Source organism: Eurytemora carolleeae, unplaced genomic scaffold, assembly GCF_000591075.1.
Source record: "Eurytemora carolleeae unplaced genomic scaffold, Eaff_2.0 scaffold2741, whole genome shotgun sequence".
Taxonomy (NCBI): domain Eukaryota; kingdom Metazoa; phylum Arthropoda; class Copepoda; order Calanoida; family Temoridae; genus Eurytemora; species Eurytemora carolleeae.
Genome location: NW_019398633.1, coordinates 1 through 6973, shown reverse-complemented (window position 1 = coordinate 6973; position 6973 = coordinate 1). Strand labels below are relative to the sequence as shown.

The 6973-nt window shown below is 29.7% G+C and overlaps 1 long non-coding RNA gene across 1 annotated transcript; it reads left to right on the top strand.

Moving 5' to 3' along the window:
* The first annotated feature begins 844 nt into the window (after nucleotides 1-844).
* LOC111717554 (uncharacterized) lies at nucleotides 845-1259 on the top strand. Its single transcript, XR_002768812.1, has 3 exons — nucleotides 845-912; nucleotides 988-1036; nucleotides 1178-1259. It is a non-coding gene; the product is annotated as an uncharacterized LOC111717554 (long non-coding RNA).
* The last annotated feature ends 5714 nt before the right edge of the window (nucleotides 1260-6973 follow it).

Here is a 6973-nt window from a genome sequence, read left to right as displayed (position 1 = left end):
CTCCCTCCATATTCTCTCCCTTTTCTTCTGCTTCCTATCCCTGCTGATATTTGATTATAAACAGTATAAAAGTATACAACTCAGACCCAAATATTTATTAGTTTACTCACCTCCACCTAAACGAAATTCAATCAATATATTTCAAATTCAATAAATTATTGTAACCAAAATCACTGGAGTGCAGAAATCAAAGTTTTCTTAAAAATTTAGAAATTTTGATTTCAAACTAAATCTACTATAAACTTACCGGTATTTTTTTTTTATATAAATGCTAAATGATAATTTGATGTGTGATTAATTGTATGATAAATAAAGTTTTGGTAATTTCCTAAAAACTTTTTTTTTACCCCTCCCCCGGGTCCCCATCTCCTCGCCCCCCCCCTTTTCCTTTCAATTCAAAAATTAGTTTTCTATAGACATACTCAAAGTTTTTATTTTAAACGTTTATAATTTTTTGGAAAAGGCGTTAATTTACTTTCAAACCAAATCTATATTTTTCCTGAAAGTTTTTTTTAAAACTTTTTAGTTGCTAGATATCCATGATTATGAAATGAACTTCTGTTTTTGTTAGGCGCTAGCTAAAACATATCAAAAGTTTAAAAGTCATTTTTTTAAGGGAAATGATACTTTTCTTGGTTAAAATAACTAAGAACGTTTTAGATTATAATAAAACTAGGATTCTATGACTCACATACGTACCAGCTTAAACATTTTTGGCATTTTTAATATAAATTTAAATAAAAATTGGCGGCACAAGAAGCAAAGCCACGCGCATCTGTAATTTTGACACATTTGTTTCGGTGGTTTTATTTTTAGTCACAAAAATTCAATAAAAATATTTTAGGATAAACATACCAGTCGCAACTTCAGTAACGGCTCTAGAAGTTTGGTTCTTAGCTTGCATATTCATCGGTAAATATTCCTATTAATAACTTTTTTTGCAACTAACATTTATACAATTAATTAATGTTGTGAATTTATTTTCAGTATTTCTCTCTCTTGCTGAGTATGCGATTATTCTTAGAGAATCTGTGAGGTAAGATAAAAACAAAAGAAGAAAAAGACGACACTATTATTGCCGCGGAACTTATTTATTATAGTCGTATTGAAAATGGCGTCCATATAAAAAGAAATTGAAATTCAAAGTTTTGATGAATGTTGCATGTTTATTGTATAGGCGAAAGAGAAAGAAAAATAGAAAGCTGTCCTACTCCCTCTGCCATGAAAACCACTTTGCAACCTCAAACTTCATTCAGGTGATTTTTTAAAGTTTAAAAATAAAAACTTTTGGGGGGTTAAATAAACTTCATTTTGAACTATTATACTGTTGGTTAGTGGAAAAGTGGTAAAAAGAAAAATTTGTGTTAGTAAAAAGGTAAGGAGAAGTATGAAGAAAATTTGATGGGAGAAAGGAAAAGAGAATGCAATGTTGGAGATCATGATTTTGTTTCGTACATTTTGTTGTGAACATTATTTTGGTTCGTATTTAGTAGTTCGGGCGATAAATAGAGATTTGAATGGGTGAAATAGGAATAGAAAAATGCAGTATTTGAAGGATAAATAAGATGATAAATAAGTGAATACTGAATACAGAATGAGGCAGCGGAATGTTGATTAAAAATAATAAGAGAAATGCATTAACAAAATGAGATGGAAAGAGGAATGTAAAGGGTGTTAGGAAAAAAAACTCATCCTTGGAAAAATAAGCCTAAAATTACAGGAAATATTGTACACAGAACCAGAGATCAATGGTATACGAAGACGACATTATATCAATTCTAAAGTGTATTTGATGTTGTTACAAAGCAAAAACAAATTGTGTTCTAGACACTTATTAATTCAGCAATTAAGTGATATGGGTCTGTTTACACTGCACAATTGCTGTGTCTTATACTGATTGGAATGTTTAAAGTCAAAATTCGAGTCTTAAAGTTGTCTTCCTATTTCAGAGTTTTCTGGTTGTCACTGTAGGAAAGAACAAAATTTACATTTATAATTATTTTTATATATTTTTAATGTCACTGTCAATATCGTTTTAAAATACATTTTTTTATCTTTTGATATTCTTGCTATACCATGACTAGATATTGTGAAGTGTGTTCAGACCATTTTCTCTGATCTGTGACTGTAAGGCACTAGTAAAACTATATACTTTGTATCAACATCTTAAATACATCTTTAAATACTGCTTTAATGTCGAGTTCCTATTCCACAGTTTTCCTCGCTTTTAAAGCTAATTTTTCCAGAATGAGGTTGTTTTCTTTAATGTCCTTTAACCAAGAGTAGGAAGTGCAACAGAAGAAATGTCTTGTCAAGTAAGAATGTATTCTGGAAGAAGAAGTAAAATGTTAGAAGATTAATTAAAGAAACTAAGTTACTTAAACAGCAGGAGAAGATTATGAAGAGAAACTATGTTACTTAAGCAGCAGGATAAGATTAATTTAAAGAAACTATGTTACTTAAACAGCAGGAGAAGATTATTTAGAGAAACTATGTTACTTAANGGAGAAGATTATTTAGAGAAACTATGTTACTTAAGCAGCAGGAGAAGATTATTTAGAGAAACTATGTTACTTAAACAGCAGGAGAAGATTATTTAAAGAAACTATGTTACTTAAGCAGCAGGAGAAGATTATTTAGAGAAACTATGTTACTTAAACAGCAGGAGACGATTATTTAGAGAAACTAAGTTACTTAAACAGCAGGAGAAAATTATTTAGAGAAACTATTTTACTTAAACAGCAGGAGAAGATTATTTAGAGAAACTATCTTACTTAAAGAGCAGGAGAAGATTATTTAGAGAAACTATGTTACTTAAACAGCAGAAGAAGATTAAGAAGAGAAACTATGTTACTTAAACAGCAGAAGAAGATTAATTAAAGAAACAAAGTTACTTAAACAGCAGGAGAAAATTAAGAAGAGAAACTATGTTACTTAAACAGCAGGAGAAGATTAAGAAGATTGTCTTTATAATTTACAAGTTAATAATTTGTCTTAATTCTTGCAGAAACTAGAGGGAATTCTTTTAATCATTAAAATTGAGTTCTTAAACCTTCTTTCAACCCCTAAACGGTAGGGGGGGATGCGTTTGGCGACCCCAACTTCCACCTCAAGGTTTGTGTGGCCACTTTCGTTTTAATACAGTGAAACCCTTAATAAAGAATACATCGGAAGAATTTATCAAATGTCGTCGTGACAATTTTTCAATGAGTGTTATACTATATTACGTAAATTTCAGTATTTGCGAAAATAAGTAAATAGCCATGAATATGCGGGAACAGTTTTAAAGAGTTCCATATAATCATTTAATTAAAAAACTAAATATCTGCAACATTCCATTATTAGAAAGTGAAGAATACGACATTTGATGAATTCTTTCGATGTTTTCGTTATTAAGGGTTTAACTGTAAGAAATTTCTTGACTTTAAAAAATAGTAATTTTTTGCAATAAATTTGTTTTGGTGCATTGAGTAGGCTAAAAGATGGTTTAAAGGCTAGTTGATGATTAAAAAATCTAAGATAGCCCATCTTTTTTGTTATTATTAAAGCTACAGATCTGAAACTTACATTTTTGAAAAGCCATTGAAAAATGAAACACAATTGCGTTCCAATTTTTATATACTTTCGGGGTCTCGGGCATCTAGATTTAGGGTTATTTTAAATCCCACCGGTGCCACCACTTTTGTAACAAATCTAGACGCTACTTCTCTAACGATTACTTAACTCAAAGTCTAATGAGATTCTCTCTAACTAAATCTCTAGCCAAAACTCAAGGCTCTGTATACGTCCGTTCTGATCAACTAATGATATTCAACTACTTTATTTATAAACAGGTAAAATGAACTGACCGGGCTAGCCCGGCTGGGTCAACATACAAATAGTTAAGATAATAATATTATGAATACAGATAATAAATTAGAATTGCACATCATGGCAGAATATACTTCATATCTATACCCACAAAATGATATCGCCAATTTCACTAAACTTCTCTAGGCGGTTTCACGAAAATTGTTTTATTACAGATGCATTATAGCATGAAGTAGAATTTTTTTTGTGATTTTTTTCAAACTCAATTCTGATTCAGTCAATACTCCTTTTCTTTTTTGACTCTCAATTTCAAGACTGGGTTCTTTTTGAAGTGTTGAAACTCTTAGTCTTTGGTTTTAAATTACAAACTCACTTACAGTATTTTCTGTACTGCTTGATATCAAACTACAATGTTTCTGGCTTTAGTTAAAAAGGATTGATTGTCAAAATGCTAATGAATTTTGCCTGAAAATTGCTCACATTGAATTACTGTGTATCTTGTAGAAAATAGATTTCTTATTTTTATTCCTATTATGATTTTGTTTTATGTCTGGGTTTTATCAAAACATTGTTGTCAATTCTCAATTTTAGAAGTAATATTTATGTTTCACAATCTACATAAATTTCTTGTGGAAACCTTGCTTCTTTTTTTTGTACTTTAATGGCATTTGTAACGTTGTTTTGGCTATTAAGTTAAAAGTGTAAAGTACAATTTTGGCGGATACCTTTGTTTTTTCAATTGTAATAAATCTTTTTTTCGCCTTTATTGCTTTAGACTTCAATTTGTGTTCATAAACGCAAAATTATCCATTTTTAAATAGAAAATTGAGAATATCTTTATTACTGAATATATTAATTATAAAGATGTCAAAGGTTTGAAAATAAAAACAGAATGTTAATTAATTGATAGCACTTAGTTTAATTACGAAATGTGTTATTCTCATTTTCCTTCTGTAATCTTTCAAGTCTAGTACTCAGTTGTTTGTACAAAATGTTTATCTTAAACTGTTTACTTTTAAAATCTTTCTTAATTAAAGGAAGTACACATAAAGCACTACAATTAAGAAACTTAGAAAAGAAAGTAAAGTAACGGTGCTCTTCAAACCTTTATCCTAGTAAAATATAATAAAGATATCTTATTTTTTCTAACTAAAAATTTATCATTTCCACACGTGGTTTCTTTACTAAAGTGACTTGTGAATTGAGACTGTAAGTTTAACAGTTTCAAAATAATAAACGATGATTGTTGTTAAGATAAATATTCAAAAGGTACATCGGGAATTTCTCTCTTGAAATTGGAATCTCTTAATACGACAGTGCGTTTAAATAGTAGGTTTAAACATATCATATTCAGCAATTTGAAAACGAAGATATCCCAGAGAAACCTAATTGTATCTTAGTTTACTCCAATTATTATTTTATAATTTTTATTTTATTTTTAATAAATATAATTGATAATATTATTTATTAATCCGTATTACGTCACAAGAACTCCCACCAATGAGAGTGCAGTATACTGGTGATGTGATACAGAGATAGACACATGACCACTGCAATCTTTTACACTTATGAATATATATGAACTAAATGTATTAAGTATTGTAAAATATAATTGCTAACTTTAGAAACGGACTGGGAACAGTTGGTTCAGTTTAAATATTGTAAAATATAGTTCCTAACTTCAGAAACGGACTGGGAACAGTTGGTTCAGTTTGAATATTTTAAAATATAGTTCCTAACTTCAGAAACGGACTGGGAACAGTTGGTTCAGTTTGAATATTTTAAAATATAGTTCCTAACTTCAGAAACGGACTGGGAACAGTTGGTTCAGTTTGAATATTTTAAAATATAGTTCCTAACTTCAGAAACGGACTGGGAACAGTTGGTTCAGTTTGAATATTTTAAAATATAGTTCCTAACTTCAGAAACGGACTGGGAACAGTTGGTTCAATTTAAATCTTTAAAAGTTTATTCCAGGATTTACAGGATTTTAAAGACAGTTGTAGAGAAAAGATAAACATTTTTCTCATAAAGAATCAATATAAACATATGTCATGCAAGAGGCCTAAAGATATTGAAATGTAAATGGAAGAATAAAAAATATTTTTTTTGACAAAAACCGTCGAAACTGTTGAAAAATAAATGAGATATAACAAACAAAAATCATTAGAAAAATCCAATTTGCCGCCAGGTGTTTGTAAATGTGATGACATTCAGTCCAGATTTTTATAGATGATTTTTCGCGGAATTCTCATATTTCTCAAATGTAGCAAACAATATTGCTTTGGTGTTTTTTTTATTTTTAAATATTTGTTTGTATTCAATAAACCTCTGCAAAACGACTAAACCGATCGGGTCCAAATTTTGAGTGTTTGAGTTTATGGACATTCAAAATTTCAAAAATTGGCCTCCATCAAAATTCGATTTTTAATAAAATCTTGAAAATCCACGAATTTTGTTTCTGCACACTTTTTTTGGTTTTATTTTACAATTAAGTTTATACAAAGTGAAAATGTTCACAATCAAAATAAAAGATGGGTGCAGCCTAGTAGTTTAAAGTTTTGCCCATTTTGTTTTTATGTTTTTCGACCTAAAAATAAGTCCTACGAACATATTATTTTGCTGTGTAAAACAATGCGAATTGCGGGTTTTTTCTTCACCCTGTATTAACAATATAATAAATTTTCCTCCAAAATAATAGATTTTTAAGATAGGAAATTTAATAGCTAACTTTTTAAGTAGAAAAGAAAGCTTGAAGCGTCCAAGAATCCTAGTTTAATATATTTGAGTAGAATTATTTTATATAGCGAAAACAATTTGACATTTTAAGGGGATAAATACACTTCTTATATTGTACAGTAACAGTACTGTACAATATACAATGTACACAGTACATTACTGTACAATGTACCCAGTAAAGTACGGTATAATGTACACCACACAGTACATTATTGTTCAATGTGCATATACACAGTGCAGTACTGTACAAATTACAGTGTACATTTTCACAGAACAGTACTGTACTATGTACATAGTGTGTCTGTGTCTAGGTAACTACAGTGTGTACGGGATGGAGATAGTGTTCACTAGGTCCCTCACCCCCTTTATCCTCAGCGTATACCTTCCTACGGGGATGTTTGTTATCATGAGCTGGGTAATTATA